Below are 24,221 nucleotides of genomic sequence, written 5' to 3'. Positions count from 1 at the left end.
CTGTCCTTTTATTTGTGCCTTTTTTCCCTTCTTCTTCTTCTTACTTACAAAAAAAAGGATCAGCATCACAAAAGCTTTGTACATTTCTAGTTTGCTTTTGATGATGTGACCATTTGCTCCCCTCTATCTCCATGGTAATAAGCTTCCTCCACCCCCTCTTTCGAAGCCTCAGATACTTAGGGGGCTTCAGGAATGGAATAGAGTACATGCTAAAATAATGCAGAGAAACAAATTGGTCTCTGTAAATAGGCCCCATCTTCAAAGCATGCAATATTCTTCAAAAATGTGATCCATCTTTCTTTGCTTGAAAACAGGTGTATTTTAGATAAAATATTCAAAAGTAAAATTTTGCATCTGAAGAAATGCATGTCAGTAAGTGCCCATATTCGCAACAAGGCTTGCACAGGATTTTAAAACTAAAACGTCCTTAGACTTGATCCAGCCCAAGATTTTAATTGTATGTTTGAGGAGACTGAGGCTTAATATGGTTCATTGTATTGTGTATAAGCAAAACTTGGGACTGGGGCATATGTCTCCCACCTAGTGATTCTTTCTTCTGTTACCAGAAGTTCAACAGTCATTATTATTAATTGTTCATAATATTAATCGGTTAGGGTGATATTAACAATAGCTATTATTAGTAATGATAAAAGATTTCATGCACAGAGGGCTATAAAGTGCACATAATGTATTATATGTACACTATGCAACTTTTCACTGTAACCTGAAGTGTCTTAGGAACTGATATTTCCGTTTCCAATCATGCTCTACTAAAGAATATACTCTCAAAAATCATTATTCTTAAAAGATGACTTTTATGAATGCACACATACACTGCATACACACATATATTTGTAGTATATAAATAAAATATGAACAGTGGTAACCTGAGTAGTGATTATAGTTAACATGTTTTCTATTTCATAATCTTCTGTATGTCAAGTTTCTATATTAAATCCACATTACCTGTCTTATAAGAAAAAAGTGGCTTTAACTTTAAGAAAAAAATGTGTACATTTGATGCTGATGATGTAAATCATTCATACCTGGCCCAATCCTTTTGTTCTTTTTTTAAAAAAAATTCATTGTGGTTACATCAGTTAATAAAATTACATGGGTTTCACGTGAACAATCCCGTAATACATCACCATACACTATATTGCGTGTTCACCATCCAAAATCTAGTCTCCTTCTGTTACCACCAATCCCACTGTTCTCATCCCGTAGATTCAAAATCACTTACGGTTCATAGTAGCTGTAGATATTCTGCTCTGCTCTCCCTACTAAGTGGTCAAGCTGGGGCCTGGCCTAACTGCGCTCCCTCCTCATTCCCAGAACACCAGGGATGCTCAGCCAGGGAAGAACTGACTGTAGAACTCGAAGTTTTTTATAGAGAATATCCCTGTAACCCCTTTTTTATAACCCTCATTTTGCTTATTGTTTTAAGAGCTACTTTTAAGGTTAAAGATCATATTAATTGGTATTTCCTCATCATTTTTATACCTGAACACCTAAAAGTACTTCATATGCCTTAACCCATGGATGGTTTCATTAAGGTATGAATTGGGTCTTATAGATTCATTAGAGTGCCACCAACAAAACCCAAATGATCAACTACATCTGGGAAATCACGGGAAGTCCTCCGGGAACAAAGGGGTGTCCAAGAACAACAGCAGCAATGGGGCAGGATCCCACATGGCAATGATCTCAGGCCTACGTGTGGTGGATGCGAGAAAATGGTCTGTGACTGTGAGACTCCGATTCAGAGATTACCCCTCTGAAGGCACCTCCCCTGGGGGACCAATGCATTGTCACCCTGAGCCAACTGACCACCATCAATTCACCACTGCTCCTGACCAGGTGACACCCTGCAAACAACTGAGTCTAACCCCAGTTCATTCTCTCCTGCTTGACTACGGTTGAAATGAACTGTGCCGATCCCGCTTTTATTACCAACAGTAATATTGATTTAATCCATTGTGTAGAGGAATAATGTTTGTGACCTTGTGAAATAACCAAATGATCACTCACCAGATCTTCTTTTACATATGCCTTAGACATTCTTGGGAACAACTTTAACTACAGACTAGAGAAAAATAGAAAAGGAACATATAATTTATTCTGGGATATTAACAATTCATGAGAAGTAACCAAGTGCCTTGAAAAAATGTGTCCAAAATAGATCTCTAGATTATTGCTCCAAATCCGTCCCTGCTCTGGTAGCCGCCCCTTCTCAGTATACGGTATTCACCCAGTCGCTCGGGCCGAACCACAGTGCCGTCCTTGGCTCCTGTCCTCCCTTCACTCCCGAATTTCGTCCCTCAGCAAGTCCTGTTAGCTTGACTTCTAAAAAAACTTCCTCCTTCCTCCTGTTTCCTACTTCTTTTCCTCTCCGCAGCAGTCCCCTGATCCAAAGCCGCCTCACCTCTCACCAGAACCGCACAGTGGCACCTATCCAGCCTCTCATTTGGGCCTTCACTGCAATGCCTTCTCCCTGTGGCAGTCAGATTTAACCCATAAATCAGACCATGCCTGCCACACCCCTGCCAAAAGTGTCCCTTCGCACAGAACAAAATCTAAACCTTTTTGCCTAGGGTTTCTACTTGACCTTGCCTACCTTTTTCTCCCAGTCTCTTCCTGGCTTTCTCCTCCAGCCATTTGGCCTCCGTGGGGTCCCTAACTCTGCACATGCTCCCCTGTGCATGGAAGGTTCTTCTCCAAGGACCTTTTGCTTGTTTTAGCCATTCATATCTTTCAAGGCTCTGCCCAAATGCTTTCTCCCCAAGGAGAGATGGTATCTTACTCTCTCTATCTCCTTAACTCTCCTTACACTTCTTAGCAGCTCTATTACTTGAAATGGTATTTTCAATACCTTAAATGTTTGTTTCTGTGTCTGGCCTCTAGAATGCAACCATCATGAGGACAGATGTGGTCTTTCTTGTATCTACTGCGATCCCAGCTCTGAGAGCAGTTCCTCACATACAGAAAGCAGTCAATACATATGTGTAGAATGTATGAGGGGTCTCATCTTGATCCTTTCTTCTCCTTTGAAAGAGACAGTTGTGGAGGCAGTAGGATACCTGGGGAATAATTAATCAGAATGCAGTCCATATAACAGTAAACAAATGACATTTCTACCATGGATCACCACAGATTAATATAAGCACTTCACATGGATATTCAGGCTGTAGATTTCTATGGCTCAGAGAGAGGCCAACCCAATACATAGGCTGTTTTCAACGCTAGAGAAGGCACATTGTAGTCATTTCTACAAGTGCGCATGGCCCTCTTCAGGTAGTTATCTTCCTGAGGACAGAGACCATGCCTTGCTCATCTCCTATATTTTATAATAATAACCTGCAAGTAGCAGGTAATAATTAAATGCTTGATTAATTGAATGATACTGGTTCTTTTCACATCTGGCATGAATTTTTAGATTCTGGGGTCTGTGTGTGTGTTGTGTGTGTATATATTCAAATGAAAACTATTTTGAAATGATCAGAATTGGGAGATATGTCAATTTGCCCTAATTGGATGTATCAGTTATGACAATCCCAATACAAATACCAACAAAGTGTTTTATGCAGACAAACAAGTTGATACTAAGCTTATATAAAAAATAAGTAAATAATAAAGGACAGCCAGGAAAAAAAAGATAAAAACTTTGAGTAGGGGCTACCCTTACCAAATATTATAATATTCTCTAAAGCCTTTGAAATGAACACATGTATTCTTGGATAGAATGATACAACATCACAGATATCAGTTGTCCCTAACTTAATTTATTAATTATCATGATCCTCATAAAAAAAAAAAAACAACAAGCTTTTTTGTGGAACCAGACAACTTAATACTAAAGTTTAGGCCCTGGCTGGCGTAGCTCAGTGGATTGAGCACAGGCCTACGAACCAGAGGATTGCGGTTCGATTCCCAGTCAGGGCACATGCCTGGGTTGCAGGCCAGTTCCCTGCAGGCCAACTCCCAGCAGGGAACGCACAAAAGGCAACCATACATTGATGTTTCTCTCCCTCTCTCCTTCCCCTCTAAAGATAAATAAATAAATAAAATCTTTAAAAAAAATAAATAAAGTTTATATGGGAAGGGGTTCCAGCCAAGATGGAGGCATATGTAGAAATGCTTTACTTCCTCGAACAACCAAAAGAAGGATGTCAACAAATTTAAAAACAGTAAACAACCAGAACTGCCAGAAAATCAAACTGCATGGAACTCTGACAAGTAAGGAGTTAAAGAAACATTCAGCCAGACTGGTAAGAAGGGTGGAGATGGGCAGCCTGGCAACTGGGTGGAAAGAACCTGAGGCAAGGTGGTGGGCCACACGGGTGAGGCAGGGCTGGCTGGAGAAACTAAGACTCAAAACCTCTAAGTGTAAAGTCCCTGGTGGGTTGCAAAGGTGAGAGAAACTCCCGGTGTCACAGGAGTTAATTGGAAAGTGCAGATAGAGTTAATTAAGCCACAGGCATTGTTCCCTGACTGCTCCCCCACAGACAGTGTCACAACCCCTTCCGAAGGTTGCCCTACCTGGTGAATTCCCAAGGCTCCACCCCTCACAGCACAATAAGGGCACTGAGACAAAGAAACATGGCCCAAATGGAAGAACAGATCAAATCCCCAGAAAAAGAGCTAAGCAATGAGGAAATACACTACCTATCTGATGTAGACAAAGTTCAAAACACTGGTAATCAGAATGCTCACAGAATTGCCTGAGCTTGGTTGCGATATGAAAGAAGAAATGAAGGCTATACAAATTGAAATAAAGCAAAATATACCAGGAACCAACAGTGAAAGGAAAGAAACCAGGACTTAGATCAATGATTTGGGACAAAAGGAAGAAGTACACACCCAATCAGAACAGAGTGAAGAAACAAGAATTCAACAAAATGAGGAGTGGCTTAGGAACCTATAGCACAACTTTAAATGTTCCAACATCTGAATCACGGGGGTGCCAGAAGGAGAAGAGGAAGAGGAAGAAATTGAAAACTTAGTTGAACAAATAATGAAGGAAAACTTCCCCAATCTGGTGAAGGAAATAGACTTTCAGGAAGCCCAAAGAGTCCCAAAGATATTAGACCCAAGGAGGAACACACTTAGGCACTCATAATTAAGTTATCCAAGATTAAAGATAAGGAGTGAATCTTAAAAGTAGCAAGAGGAAAAGAAAGATTTACTTACAAAGGAGGGCCCATAAGACTATCAGCTGATTTCTCAAAAGAAACCTTACAGGCAAGAAGGAGCTGGAAAGAAGTATTCCAAGTCATGAAAGGCAAGGACCTACATCCAAGATTACTCTGTCCAGCAAAGCTATCATTTAGAAGGGAAGGGCAGATAAAGTGCTTCCCAGATAAAGTACAGTTAAGAGTCCATCATCGCCAAGCCCTTATTATATGAAATGCTAAAGGGACTTATCTAAGAAACTGAAGAAAATTAAAAACTACGAACAGTAAAATGACAACAAACTCACAACTATCAACAGCTGAACATAAAAAAACAAAAATAAAAACCGAGCAAACAAGTAGACCAGGAACAGAATCACAGAAATGGAGATCCCATGGAGGGTTATCAGTGGAGAGGGGGAGGGGACAGCGGGGTGCAAGAGGTGCAGGAAAGAAGAAGCCTAATTAGTAGGCCCCAAATAGACAGGGAGAGGTTAAGAACAGTATAGGAAATGGAGAAGCTAAAGGACTTGTAAGTAGGACCCCTGGACAAGAACTAAAGGAGGGAACGCTGGCGGGAGGGGTGGTTCAGGGCAGAGGGGGGCTAAAGCAAAGAAAGGACAACTATAATAGCATAATCAGTAAAATATCATTGAAACGCATAAAGTTTACATGGAAAAGACATGTAAAAATAGTCCATTTTAAAAATTGAGAGGGACATTAGCCCTATCAGATATTAAAACATACTGTAAAGCCTTTGTAACTAACACAGTGTGGTATAGGCCCATGGCTAAACAAATAGACTAATGAAATAAAATTTAAAACCCAGAAATAGAACCACAAACACATGGGGATTTAGTACATGACAAAATGGCATCTCAAACCAGCAGGCAAAAATGGGATTTTTAATAAATGATAATGGGACCAATGGTACATTAGGAAGAAGATACAATTAAACCTGTACCTCACACTGTAGTCAAGAATTAACTCAAAATGGTCAGGGACCTAAATGAGAAATACTACATCCTGCAAACGAAACCGGAAAAGTCAGCGTTTCCAGCAGGTAGAAACAAGGCTTGAATTTTTATGGGCGCTTTATTCAGATACTGGCTCTCAGGGAGGACAGTGGGTTATGTGCCCTAAAAACTGTCTTAACATCTCATCTCAACCTGATATTTTTACAAAGGGAAGGAAAGAGTAGGTAAGGGGTTTGGAAAAAAGGGTTAATCAGATAAGAGTACCAGGCCAGCTGTGATTTTCCTAGTATTATTTCTTTGTCGGCTGGTCAATTTTTTTATCCGCTGCACTGGAACACAATGGCCCAGATCCCATCTAGGTGGAGGGCTGGGAGAGCCTCTGGGGCACAAAGGTGAATTGCTTGTCAGCCTCCTGGGGTCACGTAGGTCTTGTACTCACCCCAGTTCCTGGAACAACAGTTTTCCACATGCGTTAGTCACTTCGGCCTACCGACTACAACCATAGCCCGAATCTTTAACTTGAGTTCCTCTGTCCCAAAGACTAGGAGACAACAAGAGTGAATTCTTTAATCTTGCTATGGGGGAAGGCTCAAAATCTAAAAGCAATAAAATATTTACCTATTTGACTACATAAAATAATTTTAAAAAATTTTTGTTGCTGCTAACCCCGCGCCGCCCCCCCCCCCCAACTAAGNATTTTTGTTGCTGCTAACCCCGCGCCGCCCCCCCACCCCCAACTAAGCTAACAAATCGAGAGAAAATGTTTGTAAGATACATCACAGGTAAAGGGTTAATATCCTTTTAATATGTAGTGACCTCTTAGAAATGGAAGGACAAAGGACCCAAAACCTGATTAAGATTCACTACCACCCATTCCTCACTTCCCACCCATTACTGACTTCCTGCCTGTTACCACTTCGTGGCGGGGATTGTCCAGAAGCCTCCTGGGGCACAGAGCAGCTGGAAAAAGGTAGAGATCATCTGGAGAGATGAATGCAGAATATTCAGAACACTGGTTATTTTAAACACAGTGTACATCATATAGAGAACTATGACTCTCAGATGATCACCAAACAACCCTCTGTGAACAGCAAAGACTTGAGCCCATTCCCCTTTATGATCGTGGACTGGGCAGGGTTGGGTTCTATCTGAATCTCTCTTATCATGAAGTTTCTCTATATCATTATAACGGTAGTTATGAAAGTGTGGCAAGTGGAAGATAACTAGTGATTTTTGACACCACTCCCATTGAGAAATGAATGGGACTTATGTCTCCTCCCCTTGATTCTGGGCAGGTTGTCTGTTTTTTGTTTTTTTTAAGATTTTATTTATTTATCTTTAGAGGGGAAGGGAAGGAGAGAGGGAGAGAAACATCAATTTGTGGTTGCCTCTAGTGCACCCCCTGCTGGGAAATGGCCTGCAACCCAGGCATGCACCCCCAACTGGGAATCGAACCGAGATCTTTTGGTTCGCAGTCCCACACTCAATCCACTGAGCTACACCAGCCAGGGCTGGTTGTTCTGTTTTGACTGGCAGAATATTGTGGAAATGGCAATTTCCAGATTTGGCCTTAAGAGACTGGCAGCTTCCATTTCTGTCTCTTGGGACATTGGCTGGAGTCCTGGGCTGCCACATGACATGGCAAAGTATCCAAAGGTTGTCATCAAAAAAGGATGTGTAAGACAGCCAATGAAGAAACCACATAGAGAGAGAGGAGGACCAAGAGAAAGAGATGCCAGTCCGCCCCAGCCGCTCGAGCCTCCCCGACTTTCACCTCACTGCAGGTGAGGACCTGGCCTTCTGCAGCAGAAATGTGCTGCCGGTTGCTGTGCCCTGTCCCAACGTAGTAATGAGATGTCGTTATAAACCACTAAGTTTCTTATGCAGCACTAGATAACTTGAACAGAATCTGGTACTTGGAAGCAGGGTGCTGCCCTAACAAATACTTAAACCAGGGGACATTGGCTCTGGGACAGGGTGGCAGGAAGAAGCAGGAAGGACCATGAGGAGCCGGTTGGTGGAGTGTGAAGGACGTTGAGAGAGATGGTACTGGGGTCTGGAAAACAGGACCCTTCTTATGCAGTGGCAGAAAGTGTGGCAACACTGTCATCTGTAAATAACGTGGGAAATAGAAAGGCTACTTCAGAACTCCGGGCTCGGCTGGGGAGATGTCCAAGCAGGAGAAGATGGAAGGTGCCAGCTGGCTTTTTCTCATTGCCGATGATAAAATATGCAATGGCAGAGATGACCCCACAGAGAAACTGTTTGGGTTTTTAGCAGAGTTGGAAAGAACTGGGATTTACTGGGTTCGAAAATAAAACAGTTGCTCATCCAGTCTCTCCCCTGAAAAGATCTCCAGACAAGAATCGGCTTTAAGGCCAAGATCAAATTCAGGGTGTGGCTGGGAGACGCTTTGTCAGAAGAATTTTAGGAAGGCCTAATACTACTTCTAACAATCTTAAGGGTGTGTCTCAGAGGCCCAGGAGGCCCAGGATTTCTAATGTGTAAAACGGGCACATTTCCATCCATTGCCCAGGACTCCTGGGCCTACTAATCATCCATTCCTTCCAAATCCACGCTGAGTGCCTGCTCTGGGCCAGGCACTAAATTAGTGCGTATAATTTCCTGATGCTAATCTTCAGGATTCTGGAACAAAACATTCAGTTATTCTGTATGTTTGTATAATAGCTTCTTCACATGTTTTTCAACAGTGAACGACCATAATAGTAAACAGTGAACCATTTTCCTGTGATAGGGTTATACACAAAGTTTCTGAGATGTACCATGAAAAAGAAAAAGGTAACAATAAATACATGAAAGTGATTTTAAAAATTAAATAATAATACCACATTTAGATTTTAAAAGCTATAATTCTTAAAATGAAATTTAAAACTACATAAAACATCAACTGACTTAATCTGATTATCTTGGTCTTTGTTTTATGACAAATAGTCCAAATACAGAATGTTCTTTCATTTGGCGTTGACATTAGTTGAGTTGTTGAGAGTGTGTCTAGACGTGTGGATGAAAAGAGGGCTCTGTTATAAAACTGACAAGTCCAGTGACCAAGAGTAACCTCACAAGGTGATCTGATCATAAATTCCTAACTCAGCAGGTCCCAGTGGGTCGTCCCGCCCCAGGCATATCTCGCCTTTAGTGAAAGGTTATTGTTGCTGTAAGCGAGCCCTGTCCATTTCTTTCTGTGCATCTAGGTTAACACATCTTTGAAACAAGCTCCCTCAGGAGAGTTCGCTATCTTGTTAACTGTCCTGTAATTTCATCTTCACTGCAGTTTGCTTCAAAAAAAACTAAAAAAAAATTCTCTATAGATTTGGACATTTCTTACATCAACAGAAGCATCTTCAGGTTGGCCATTAAGGTGCATGTTGGTTATTACAAACTCATTACCTTTTTTAATGATCAAAATATTGTCTTACCTCTCTGATTTGATTTTGCCACTGAAGTCCATATTATTTTTGCTAATTCAGACTTTAGGTCAATTTTGCACTTGACGATAAACAGTCTACAGCAACATTTACTCCTCTTGCATCTCTTCTGATGAAGCTTTCCCCCCACGAAAGTCTCCAATAACAATGGTGCTAAATGGGAGCTTTCACTCTTGTTTGCCAAAGCAAAAAAACTATCCACCTCATATAAACTATTAACACGGCTTAAATATTTAATGAAGGATAGTAAATCTTTTTTTTTTTTCTGCAAAAGCCGTTTGATTCTAATTCTTTCAAAAGCATACTGCTCACCCTGACCAGTGTGGCTCAGGCTCAGTTGGTTGGGAGTCTTCCCGGGAAGCAAAAGGACACCAGTTTGATCTCCCGTCTGGGACACTAGTTCCAAGCGCATCAGTGTTTCACTTCTTCTCTTTCTCCCTCCCTTCCCTTCCTTCTAAAAATAGATAAATAACTAAATTGAAAGAAAGAAATAAAAGCATACTGCTCAAAGCAGAATTCTGTTTTTGCTTAGAAGATTTCCATCACGGGTGCTTCACGCTAATCAAACCAGTTTTAAGCAACATGATCTCTCTCACACAATTTCATAATATTCCTCTTTTCATAAATGTGCTAGCTTCGGTGGGGACAAAATCACTTTTATCAGATTTAGGGGATTTAAAAACCTTCTGCTCACTTTTCTAGTGTGTTTCAGGATGTTTTAAAGACCAAAGTGACGTCTAAGTTTTTTTCCCCATTCTTGCTGCAGAAGAGAATTTCTCTCTGGAGAAAAGATAAACAGCTTGACAATTTTTGACTCTAACACTTGCCAGAAAAACATCGTCCTGCGGATCGCACTGATGGGTTCCAGCTTCGTCACCTGAACCTGAAGGCCTGGCTCTCGGGCTTCTCAGGTGCAGAATCTGCATGGCATTTGCCTCCTCTGCCAGCCGCTTTTGGACGCTTCATCTTGCAAGTTTAAAACATTTTAGTTCCCACAAAGGCAAGGACCATGACTGCTGAAAACTTTCCAGATTTTTCCTGGGACTGCTGGGCCATCAGCAGTTGCTGACATTGGTGGAGTCTTTCCAGCCAGTACCATTTCCAGGAAGATTCTCAAACAGAATTTCTTGCAGGAAGAATTATAATACTTGCCTCTGATTTCCCAACTGATTCCTCTTGGGATGCAGAAAAGTATCAATTTTTTTCACGACATTCTGGAAATTCTTTTATGGAAACTGCGCTGCTGCAGGGGCCCGTGGTGCAGCACGGAATGAGACAGACCAGCTCCCTGCTGCTACGTAAACAAATGAAGGCGCTATTTCAGGTGGGCCCAGGTGCCTTGGGGATGATGGCTGTGGTATATTTAGTTACTACTGAGCTACGGTGACATGTAATAGTCAAGCTACCTACTTATCTAGCTTAAATAAGTCATTAATTTCGCTCTGACATTGAAGTTAGGGGGAGGCTGGCACTGCACGTCCACCCCCGATCTTACTGCATTATTAGCTCTCCAGGCTTCTATCTGCCCTTTTCCCCATGCTCACTGCCATCTCAGGGTCCAAGATGCTTCCAGAAGCTGCACTTACCGCATATACCTTCCAGATAGTAAGAGAATGCAAAATAGAGTAAAGGCTTGTCTGCTTCCCCATAAGGAAGCTTCCAGAAGTCCCGCTCAACATGTCCACTTACATGCCATTAACCAAAAACGTGGCCCCATCCAGCTGCTTAGCAAAGCAGTAGCGAAGTGCCCAGCTCAAGGCCAAGGGCAGATGGGATGGGTGTTTCAGGAAGTCTTTTCCTTGGTAGTGACAATTAATTTGGAACTTGAAGACAAGAGACTCTTGTTAGATGATGGAGCAGACCATTTCCAGGCCCGGAAAACAGCAAATGCAAAGTTAGATTATGGAACATGCAAAATGTCTGGTGGTTTCATTGAAAGAAGATCAGTAAGACTGAAAAATAATGAGGAAGGAAGAAACCAGGGGAGGAGGGAGTTATGGAGATCGATAATGGTTAGATCACATACGCTTTTACCAGTCACTGTGAGAGCTGTACTTTCATTTTTTAAAACTTTGATTTATTGGGAACTAGGTTTAAGGAGGGGAGTGTTTTGCCTTAAATGTTTACTGGAGTGCTTGGCTGTAGAAGATGCTAAAAAAATCTACTCTTAAATACACTGGAAATGTCTTGGTTTCAATCCCAATTTCGTCCTTGGTCACTTAATAGGATGTGGCAAGTTATTGATTGCTCTGCTTTTTTGTTTGTCTGTAAGCAACATGTAAAATTACATTTGCTCATTAGCTGCCTCAGTGAGAAACAATATCACGTGGCAAGGTCCTCATTGGAACACTTTCTGCTAGAGTGTGGGGTGGAGCAGGTATGAGGAACTTGGATGTGGGGAGCATTAATAAGTCAGAAATAGTAATAGCATGTCTGTGACTGGTGGTCTGCTCTTTCAGGATGTGTAAAAGCCAAGATTCTTTTCATCCTTCCTTTCCAACTTTCTATCTTTTTTCTTTGCAAGGTCATTAGGCATTTGGTGGGAATTTGGATTATTCTATTGGGCAAGACTAATAAAGCAACATTTGCATGTAAATTTATAGTGGATTTTTAGTGTCTCCTGGGTATTTGGTGCTTTTTAACACTGTTGGGGAGAGAGTTGAAGCAAAACTAAGGGAACTTCCAGCCTCAACTGGTTTTGGAATCGCCACAAATGCCTGTCTGAGGTCGTCCTCTAGTGGATTAGTTAAGCATAACATATAAATGCCACTCCACGACCTTTCTGTTCTAACTACCCTTCAGGTCTCCAAAAGGCCTTTCCCAGCATTTCCCTCACTCCTCACCATCTCTTACATATTGACTTGTATGATTATTTGATTGACATTCATTTCCAACTCCTCTGGATTATATTCTGTGAGGGCAGGGACCCCCAACACAATTCTTCAATAAATGTGTGAAGTGAATGCATGGCTGAGCAAGGAAGGGCTTGAATGTCAACCTGTCATACTTCTCACCCCAGCTGACTGCAGCAAGTAGGAAAAAATACACGTCAAGGCAACTGCTCTAGAAATTTGCTTAAAGTAACTGATGCCACTTACATTTTAAAAGTACAACATTACAGAAAAATGTACACATTGCGAGTATACAGTACAATGATTTTTCAGTCGTACCAGATAGTCAGTCCCCAGACTGAGAAATAGAACATTACCAAAAACCCAGAAGCCCACCTGAGTCCCTACCCCGCCCCCCTCCAAGGGTACCCACTATTCTGACTTTTAACAGCATAGGTCCACTTGGCCTGTTTTTGCATTTTATAGGAATGGAACCAATACAGCAAGTACTCTTTTTATATCTGGCTCCTTTTGCAAATAACACATTCATGAGTTCCATCCATGTTGTGTACATCACCTTTTTGAAAACTGATTCCGAAGGCCAAAAACTACATTCACGTAAAACTACGAAAGGCGGCTGAAGTTCTCTGAAGCAGTGACACCACAGAGTCTCCCAAGCTGAGCAGGCCCTGCAGACACTCGGCAGCTGCAGGCACTGGCCGTGAGTGAAGCCAGGCTCTCGGCCTCTTTGGCCAGGACTCCCAACCCCTCCCCTCCCCTCCCCTCATTCACTCCAGTCCTAACTGTTTGGCAATATCTTTCCTTGTTCAAATGTGTGACGTTTTGCCCGATTGTCCACACCCTTCTCTGGGTCCCCAGATTATGTCTTTTTCCTAATTTTCTTCCTGTCCCTGTATGCTTCCATGAGTGTGTGTGTGCGTGTGTGTGTGTGTGTGTGCTTTATTTCCTGCCTGACGGTGGGTGGGGGGTTGAGGCAGGGAGTGTGAAGTTGAGTGTGTCGTGAACGAGGGGAAGTGGAAGTGGGTCCAGGATGGAAAATGGCAGCCAGAAAACATACAGATGGAAAAAATGCTGTCTCCAGAAACACTTCTGTAATCCGAAGGTAAAAGATAGATTAATTACAAAGAAAGGAATAAACTACATGAAATAATTTCTAACTATCTTTATTAAATGAAATAAATGTGTTCCTCTAAAAGGAAGGCAGACTAGAGTGGGGGTGGGGATTGTTTGAAAGAGGGTGAAGGGATTAGTCAAAGAACATGCATGAAGGACTCATGGACATGGACAACATGTATGAAGGACTCATGGACATGGACAACAGTGTGGGGATTGATTGTGGGGGGAGGACTGGGTAGAACGGGGGCAAAGGGGGGAAAGTGGGACGACTGTAATAGCATAAACAAACAAACAAATAAAAGGAAGGCAAGCTTAGTTTTAAATGGACGTCTACCCACATGTATTAAATATTCAGATACGAACAGCTGCCCACTGGGGGAGAGTCTGGCACGCGGAAGCCGAGTGGGTCTCTAAGCAGCGGTTCTACTACAGAGTAACTCCAGTAACTCTACTACAGAGTAACAATTACGTGGAACACTTTCCAGTTTAACCACTGGTCTCCTGAGCATCATCAAAGTTGCTTCTCACAAAGATCCAGTGAGGGAGGTAAGGCAGGAGTTCGGTGTTGGAGAGAAGGAAACGGAGGCCCAGAGGACTGCATAGAGCTGGGGAAATAACAAGCAGGTTGGATGGGGATGTAATGTCCAGCCTGCGACTCTGGTTAATAAGGCTGTGGGATGTATTTACAAGTTGCTAAAAAAATTGTAACCATGTGTGGTGATGAATGTCAACTAGACTTACTGTGGTGATCATCTCCCAATACATGCAATTATTCAGTCATTATCTTGTACACCTGGAAGGAATAGAATGTCATAGGTCAATTCTATCTCAGTAAAAACAAGCACAAACTAGACATGTAAAAGAAGCACATGGGAGCCTTGACTTCAAGGCTCGTGACCCCCAAGCATAACCCTCTTCTTGCTGCGCAGTCCCGCTGCCAGTTATAAGCAGGAGCTTTACAAATGGTTTCACAACTTGTCAGAAGTTAAAGGTCTGATTTCCTAAATGAGATAATAGAGTAAAGGGCCCAATTAGTTCTATGGTTGTGAGGAGACTTGGCCATTCAGAGAAACGGGATCATTATGTAGGTCACTCCAAGACTTGCCTTGAAGGGATCAGCAAGTTCACTGGCCCTATGTTTTTAGACAGTTCACGGCAGAACGATCCTGCAACTTTGCCCAGTGATTTCACCCCGGGGTTTATTCAGTTTTATCAATGGGAAGTTCTTACCAAACCCTAAATCCTTCCAGTAACATGATTTTTTTTAAAAAAGCATTTTAACTCCAAGGAAGAAGAAATCATGTTCTGCTTTGAAGTTGTCAGGGTGCTGACCTGAGAAATCAAGGCACTATCAATCCACGCACTACAGGCGCTCAGCTCTGTGTTCCCAGTCCTGGTAGAACCGGGAGCTAGTTTGCCTGTTGATTAGCAGGAGGGTTTGCCGCGTGCTGTGGCACCAAACAAGTCACCGGTTTTCTTTGGACTTTGTGGTGGGCATCACCTGGTGGCAGGCCGCGAGGTGAGGTGTTTTCCCTGCGTGGAATCCGCAGGGTCCGGCAGAAGTACCACCACTGAGTGTGGTCAGTAGGGGCAGGAATGTCTCCCACGAGATGGAGAGCAATTTGAACATTTCACCTAAAATGCCGTCTGGTGTGCTGGACTGTGATATTGTTATGTTACGGAAGTACATGCTTATGATTGTGTGATAAAAGATTTTCATGTAATAAAAAGGGGGCATTATTTGTGTCAGACCCTACATTCCATTTTCTTACGTTCCTCTTTCTCTTACATTAACACTTCTTCCTCATCCTCATTCCATGTGGCTTAGGTTTCCTTGACTCTATCTTCTAACTCCAGAATTTAGCCCAAACTTCACCGTAGCCACTCATAAAGTATTCTATTTTACTGGCCACAGCGACTGGCTTGGGAAAAGGGAAATTAACTCAAGCGAGGCCAAAGGGACTCAATGCCAAGACTTTATTAGAAGTCCCCACTGGGATTCTGAGATACAGGATGCTCTAAGCTCGGAGCTGTCGGAGCGTAAGGGCAACATTGAGGGGAGCAGAGCTGAGGAGGGCAGGGAGCTCCAGGGGACGACTCTTGGTAGTCCCACCTGAACCCTGCATCCAGCCGTGCCGGAAGCTTTTAGATTATGGGGACCGATACATTCTCCTTTTGTTTAACCTTGTGTGAGCTGGTTTCCAGTCACCTGCAGTGGGAAGAGTCCTGCTGAGTCCAATGGACCAGCGACCTCAGTTCACAGTTATCTGTGTTCTGACCCCCGTGGGGGTTGATCTCACCTCTCCTATTTTGCTAGAAGGCAGAAATGAAACCCCAGTATAGGTCAAACCTAGTAACTGCTGCTAACCCACTAAGGGCTCTCGGAGCAAGGTTGGATCCAAAACATCGGAGAGATTAAGTGTAAAGCACTGAACACATAGCTCTAGCAAGGGAGATATTTGTTCATTTGGGGCTCTTCGAGCAGTCCATTTTGCCTTTAATTTTAAATTTAAGGCAATTAAATTTAGTTTAGGCTATTAAAATGCCCTCCAAACTCCATTATTGTTGAATGGGTAAGCTGGAGAATTTCTTCTGAGTTAAAAACTCATTTGCAAGACTTCAAAAGAAGTGAGAAAAAGAATGAGGCCCACTAAACAAGGTAATCAGCACACATTCTTGGGGGAAAGACTCGATGAATCTCAGGTTTACATTTTCTGGTTTGTTTTCCAAAAGGAGGGAAAGAAGGGTAAATAACGCCAGTTATATTATTTTATTTTCTTACTCCTATAGGTATTAAAACTGGGGAAAGATGATGTTATTTATGTGTGTGTGTGCTTTAAGGTTGTCACGGTTATTTGTGGTACCTTAAATCTTAAAAAAAAAAAACAAAACCTGAACTGTAACTTATGGGAAGGAGAACAGTGCACTGACTGCCCAATAGCACAATGTACAATGCGTAGGAGTGATAATTCCACAGCTGTCACAACAACTGAACCTTAGGTAAATTGAAACGACTTGTACGGCAGGTCCTGTGTGAGATGCTTAATGCGTACACTGTTTCATTTACCCCTCACAACAGTCCTGCCAATCATCTTGTATGAGGAGGCTCAGAGGGGCTGCATACCTCTCCCCTGGCCTCCAGGTTGTTTGGCTGGGAAAACCAGAATTCAAACCCAGGTCTGTCTGTTTTCACGGCTTACGTTCCAAAGGATATGCTCTGGAGTCTCAATCCCTCCTTTGTTCCTAAAAGTACAGAAATCCGACTGAAGATGATCTGCTTGCCCTATGTGACAATTTTTCAAAGTTTAAGCCAGTATTAAGAGTCAGGGTGGTGGAAGGATCGTTAACGTCAGAATGCACAGTTCTAGGTTTTCATGAAAAGTTGGCCCTCGGTTCCCCAGACAGGCAGGGATTATGTCCAGCTGACCCTCCTGGTGGGGCAGGTCCACATGTAGTTGCCCCAGTTCTCTGCAAGTGCCCTTGTGGTTCCCTGCTTCTGTCCCTCCTCCTGTCTGTCTGTCCTTTGTCTTTCAGGAAACAGGTCCAGCTGCGTCAAGCCTGATGAATGCCTTCCATGGTCCCGTTACCTGAAAGTACCTCATGCCCTGCTCCACCCCACCTCGCCGGTGTCTTCTCTGGCCCTTTACCTGCCCAGCTCCTGAGAGCCCATCCTCCAGCCCTGCTGGCCTCCTCACCGGCTGCCCGAGGCACGGTGCCCACTCACAGCTCTTTGTGAGTTTGTGCCTTTCTCCTGCTGTTCTGGTGCTATCAAGGTTCTTCTGCTCTTTCTCCATCTTTACTTTATTCACTTAAGATTTTATATATTTATTTTTAGAGAGAGGGGAAGGGAGGGAGAAAGAGAGGGAGAGAAACATCAGTTGCCTGTTGCAATGCCCCCAGTGGGGGACCTGGCCTGGGGCATGTGCCCTGACTGGGAATCAAACTGGCAACATTTTGTTTTGCAGGATGATGTCCACCCCACTGAGCCACACCAGTCAGGGTGCTTACTCATACTTTAAAAATCCATCTCCAAAGTCAGTGCCTTGGGAAATAGAACCTCCTCGCCCGGGATTCCCCTTACTTGCCCAGGGAGAACCTATGTGTTTCTTCTTCTGTGCCTCTGAAGCCCTTTGCATCCTCTGCTCCTCCCCAGGTAACCACGGCTTACTGCCAGTGAACTGGGTCTGGCTCTTCTGCTGGACTCTGAGCTCTCGAAGGGGAAAGGCCACGTCCTCCTCCCTTTGTATCCCCAGAACCTGCTACGATGCTCCGCACAGACCAAGGGCTGGATTGGCGTTAGTCCTTCCCCCATCCCTTAATGGCTGTGACTATCTCACCATCTCTGAAATTGCTCTGCTTAACTCAGCAGCGCGGAGACCTGGGACGTAGTAGGTGTTCAGTTAACCTGTGTTGCACTACTGCCTGAATGAATGTGTGGCTAGCACAGCAGCTGCACCTGTGTCGGAGCCCACACTGAGCGGGGTCTTCCTGGACCCTTCTTCGTCCCTACTTGCTCAGGTGTCCCGGCAACACCTGTTGTCTGCAGACTCTGCTCTTCTAATACTAAAGCCAACGAGAAAGTCGACTTGCCAAACATAGTAAGAAGTTTGTTCACTCAGGAACCCACATAGGTTACAGCCAGGGATCTCAGAAGCAATGGAGGTGAACAAAACCCCGGATTTCCATGGGACGTCAAACTCCTTCCACCTGCCAGCCTCCTGTCCACCTGTGAGGGTGACGTTTCACTGGCCTCCCCCTCTTGCCTGAGCTCCCTACCGGCCCCGCAGGTGTGAGCTGCTGGCACCTGGCCAGCTCCTCCACGTCCATCATCTCATGGCTGCTATTACCCTCTGATTGACGCAGCATTGGTCGCTGCTACAAGAATTCTGCCACCTTGTTTTGTCTGGTCTTGAACACTGATGGGGACTCAACTCACTGGTATGTGTGTTTCTCTCTGGCACTTGGCGATTTAAATGGTAAGCACTCCACTGGAGTGGGGTGGGGTGGACAGGGGTGGGGGACCCTCTCTGCTCCCGAGCTGGGTACTGACTGCGAGCTCCAAGGTGCCCAGTGCTGCCGGAAACCCCAGCACATCTCCTGAGATGTGTTCACTTCTTCCTGGTTTTTCCCAGCTCCTGCGTCTAAGGTGAAGTCTTCTCTTTGCTTTGTCTTCCGAAGACAGATCTCAGGCTTCCTAGTCCTTCCAGTAACTCTCTAGGTAAACCAGCCCTTTTACAAAAAGAAACAAACAAACAAACAAAAAGCCTCTAATATTTTCAAGTTAAGATAATGAATAATAATCCTATGCTACCCATTTGGGCTTTCAGTTTTTAGCTGATACACATTTTTCACTTTTTAAAATAATTCAACAGGGATACAGGCAACAGACCGATAGTTGTCGGAGGGGAGAGGGGTTGGGGGCTGGGCGAAAAGGTGGAGGGATTGAGACGTACAGACTGGTAGCCACAAAGCAGTCACGGGATGTAAAGCACAGAATAGGGAGTGAAGACAGTGATCCTGTGATAGCTCTGTGCGGTGCCAGGTGGGTCCTGGAGAGGGGCGACACTTTTAAAGTGTCTGACTGTCTAACCCCTAGGATGCACACCTGAAACTAATGCAAAATAATATGGATGTAAACTGTACTGGGAAAATACAAACTTTTAAAAACGGCAAAAACTATTCACTAGGGAGACCACCTCCCTTTCTAAATCTCCACGTCACAGAAGGAGTCTTCAGCCCACTTTCACGAACCCAAACGAGTCCCTCCTTCTCACCAGGCAAAGCGCCCAGCTCCCTCCTTGCGAACAAGATGGTTGGTTGTGATGGCCTCCTACACGAGCTGTCTTTTCTCGGCAGGAGCGCAGCCAGATGGGCTTCCTGTTCATCCGAAAGCATCCTTCATGTTTCCTGACTGAGAGCAACTTGCGGGGAAATTGCAACACTTCACACTCTTTCCTTGTTTAATGCTATGAATGAGCTTCATGAGAAGATGCTGCAGATGCCTCGTGGTCTCATGCCCTGAAAATGTGAGTGATGGCTTACCAAACCCATTCCTCCCCAGACGAAGGCTGGGTTGTCGCGGGAGGGCTGACGCTACCTGCCCAGGCCTGCAAATGTGTTACAGGAACTTTTTTGTTTGTTTGTTTGCTGTTGTTTTTGATGCAAGAACCTGGTTAGTCGCACCTTTTTTTAAAAAAAAACATCTTCCTGATGATCTTCTCCAAAACGACAGAAATGACAACATCCAGTCTGATTTCTGAGTCTTACAGGCCTGAAATCTCCCCCAAACAGCTGTTTCTTGTTTCAAAGATCTCCTCCTTCCCTTGCCAGTCCTCCAGGTGGGGCACTTTCTCCGCCTCTCCCTCTGCCCCTTTCCTTTGGGTAAATTCCTGCTAGAACTGTCATGTCCGGGAAATACACGCATTTCCGTCTGCCACCCCTATCTTCCCGTGTCACAGTGCATCCATGTCTCGCACGGAGGTAATGTAACTTAGTGGTGAAGTGTGAGGATTCTGAAGTCAGAGAAATCTGGCTTCAAATCCGGGCTCGGCTCCTTCCGTCTGCCTGGGGCACTGCATGAGTCCTTTCACTGGTCTGAACTTGGCATCCTTGCTAAGTGCTGACACTACACGATGAGGACCTGCCTGCACAGTTGTTGTGAAAGGACTGAACCAGCAAATGGATGTGCATTGATTGGCACCGTGCCTGAGGCGCCGGAACCACTGGAACCGGTGTCAATTGTTACGACTGGCTTCACGACAGAAGGAAACATTGTGGAAGCAGCAGGCCAGCCTTCCAGTGCTGCTGTGCTGTTAGCAGCTGCTCAGTCCTCACTCACTGATGGGTGGGTTGCAGGACGCAGTGTCAGCAAGTCGGCTTTCCACGTCTGCAAATACATTCCAGATGCTGAAGACCTGCAACAGTTTCCTGCGCAATAAAGCCTCCGTGGAGAATCGTCTCAACGGTGCCAATTAGGTTTTATCTCTAAAATGATAATAACGTGGATTACACCACACGGGGAATTTTTTGTTTGCCTCTGAGCCAATAGAAATGTTAAAATTGACAGCTCCAAGGAGGAGTGGGTAGGAAAGCAGTCCCTTCCCACTGTGTCACCACTTTCAAAAGCTCCCTGTGGGGTGGCAGTTACACCGAATCCTCATTAGCCCCGGGACAAGCTGAGCAAGAGCAGTTTAAATTGCTCCAGCTTTTGTCACGAGGAGCACCGTCAGCTTGGCTCCTGTGTCTCCCCCCTCTTCACACCCCCCTCTTTTTCTTTTAGCGTTTTCTTACTTTCTGGTACCACAGAGTGTTCCAGACTCATTTGTATTTCCTCTGCTCCTGCCCTTGGAATGGACCACTTCTCCTTAGGAGCCCTGGTTTCTTTCATTGGAGAGCGCTGCTTAGATGTAAAGAAAAAAATTCGTTATTGTTTTCCTTGACACCGCACACAATACTCTGAACAATTCTGTGTTGCGGACGCTAAAGGTGGGGAGATTTGGCCACACCTCAAGCCATTCTGTGTCACCAGGTGGGTGTCCTGCGATTGAATTCAATCCTGACATGATCTACCTGGAAATGGTGTCCAGTCCTACAGGTCAAAGGTGTAGTTCTGCAAGATGGCCTTCCACCACACTTCCGACCCCGGTCACAAGTCCAGACTGTCACCTGTGCTGCTGATCAACTGGCTATGGATCGGAAGTTCCCACGACCCTCTCCCTGAGTTTGATTAATATGCTAGAGAGGCTCTCAGAAGTCAGAAAACATTGATTTACTAGATTACAAGTTTATCACTATAAAAGGATTTAAAGTATTTTTATTGTTGTTCAATTACAGTTGTCTCCATTTTTCTCCTACCGCTCTCCCCTGCCCTGTCCATCCCCCCATTCAATTGTCCTTGTCCATGGGTTAAAAGGGTTTTTTATAAAAGGATTTTTGAGAGGTTTTAGTTTCGGTTTTTTATTTATTTGTTTAAAGATTGTAGGTGATGGCTTAAAGAAAAGATTTGGTGAAAAGCAGTCAGTAAAATGGCTACCAAACCAGTTTCTTTCACAGAAAGTGTCTATTCCTTTCAGGGTTTCAGAAACTTTCTTAGACTGTCTTAGCATTCCAAAGAGTCTAAGTTATTCATATTACTGCATATTACTTGCTGTCACTTCAACTCTTGGGCAGAACAGCCCAGATGGAAGCCATGCCTCAGACAAGCCACGGGGAAAGGGCCCGTCAGCTTCCACACCCGGCAGGGGTGCGTTCTCCAAGCACCTCCGTGGGTTCACTAATCTGGCATCTCTCCAACCTCTGTCCTTTGCGTTTTTAAGGAGGCTTCGTTACATAGGCGGGGTGGGATAAGTCATTGGCCATTGGTTGAATGGCCATCTTCAGTCCCTCTCCCTTCCTCAGAGGTGGATGGTGGGGGTGGGGCTGAAAGCGCCAACTCTCTAATGTTAGGGTGGTTGCCCTTGAAAGCAGCCACCATCCTCAGGGCTTTCTGCAAGTCACCCACGTTCTCGGGACACCAAACGGGACAAACAGGAAAGCAAGAGCTGCCCCTGGGAGGGAAAAGAGCAATAACCAAAGGGTACTCCAAAACCAAATCCACGAAGTCACCATTCAAAGAATTAACTCTTCCCAATGTTTCTCTCCTGCTAATGTGAATTTGGGAAGGAAAGGTCAAAGTGAAGTTTTACCTTGCTCTCTCAACTGGGTGCTCCCCGACGGAGATGGGGGGTGGGGAGGCTGCCTTTGCTAAGAATTCTCATCCTCCACCAGCGTCTACCAGCTTTCCAGGTCCCATGTGCAATCTCGGGGGTGAGTGGTGGATCCCAGAAGGTTCTGTCTGAGTTGCCAAGACTGTAGAGCAGAGAAAATTTTCACTCTATCCTTCCGAGTTCTTGGTTGAGACTCCCTGCAATAAAAGAAAAATTAGCCCTGGCTGGTGTGGACTGAATGCTGGCCTGTGAACCTCCTGGTGGGGGGTTTCTGAAATGCTTAACAAAGCCCAGAGGGTATGAGAACTTGAACCATGTCTCGGAGTTGCCTCCCATTCTGGGAGTGGGGGGCTCCGGCAGAAAGACAAACATCTCTTGGAGGATCCTATTCAAAGCAGCCTCAAGACACACAGCTTGGGTGTTGTTCTAACGAACCAAGGCTGTGAAATGCAAGGACAGGCAGCAGGGCAGCCACCTGCGTACTGTTTATTATCCCCGTACACACAGGTGGATTAGGGATATTTGAAGACCAGTGGGATGAAAATATCCTTCTATGCCTGAAGACACTGGGAGAAGGATGGCAGAACACAGGAGGTAGCCAACGAGATTTGGACAAGGTATCCTTTTCCTAAAGGATATCAATGAAGATGTCTGTAAGACAATAGCTTACATACGTACAGTGGTAAGAAAAAATGTAAAGACTACGAAAAAGAGTTGGTTGAGAAATCGTAGGTGAACAAGAGTTGAGCTTGAAAGTGAAGTGGAGGAAATATTTGAACAAGAATGGGGTCTTTCTTACTCGTGGACTCAAAGGCTTATAAATTAGAAGTGGATCTGTGAGGGGCTGAGAGACGGAGGAAGACGACAGGGGGGCTCTGCTAAAGGCGCGAATGCCGGCTGCCCCCCCTGGAAAGGACCGCGCCTGCAGGGGAACACAGACCCCTTGCCCCACCTTCCTTCAGCTTCTTTTAGGAAATGCTTACGATGCATCACAGAGCTCTCAAACTAATGTTTACACTTGCTTAATAAGCTCTTTGGCTAAATTTTAAGTATACACCGAAAACACTGCATAGCAGAGTATATTTTTAAAGGTACAAAATAATCTCAACCATTTGGAGAAGGTTTTTAAACCATACTTGTCTTCCTTCTGGTGAGCACTAGGTGGAGCTCTTACCTAGATTAAAGTAAAACTATTGTCTAGGAAGAAAAGGAAGCTACTTTAAAGAGTTTGCATTTATGGAATTTTTATCCCTTTAGTCTATCTCTGGCACAAAAATCATCCAACTTTTCACTAAAAAAAAAAAAAAGAGTAAGGAAAGAATTACACCAACCCTCAATCAGTAATAAAAGGAAGATGTGAGAAGCAGAGTACAAAGAGAAAAAGTGAGGAACTGGTAATGGAAAGCTACCTTATTAGTAATAAATCCAGCTAATAGTAAATCTAAGCATGGCAGGGGTCTACAGCCTTTTTCATATTTTGACAGTCTTGTTCCTCAGCAAGGTGAATGTCTCTTGGGCCTTCAGGTGGTTGAGCTGGCCTAGTCAACAAAAAATCCGAACAGGAAAGGGCCATCGCTCCCAGTGTCTCTGTGTCACCCTCCCCAGCTGTCTGACCAGCCCCTGCACTCTCCCTGCTGGGCCCGAGTCTGCTACCAGGGCAGGACTGTCTTTGGGAAGGGCACCCTCAAGCCACAGCCGCTCTGCCTGCGCCTGGTGGTTAGTTTTATTTGAAGAGAAGTTGGGAGTCCCATCTAGGTCCTGAATTCAAATCTTGTTTACCAGTCAAGCTTTTTTATTATTAAAACATTAGGGAAATCTGAAAATCTAGACGCCCCCCCCCCAAATAGCATATGTAAGTTGATCCATTTTAAATTAGAAGAGAGAAATTCTTTGAAAATTATGTTATTAATTCAGAAACTTTGAGAGTGTGGCCCAGGCATTTAGCCTTTTTGAA

The sequence above is a fragment of the Sturnira hondurensis genome, unplaced genomic scaffold (assembly GCF_014824575.4).
Source record: "Sturnira hondurensis isolate 20B ecotype Veracruz unplaced genomic scaffold, ASM1482457v3 Scaffold0001532, whole genome shotgun sequence".
NCBI classification, from domain to species: Eukaryota; Metazoa; Chordata; class Mammalia; order Chiroptera; family Phyllostomidae; genus Sturnira; species Sturnira hondurensis.
The sequence above is the reverse complement of the archived record's forward strand: the minus strand, read 5'-3'. Positions refer to the sequence as shown.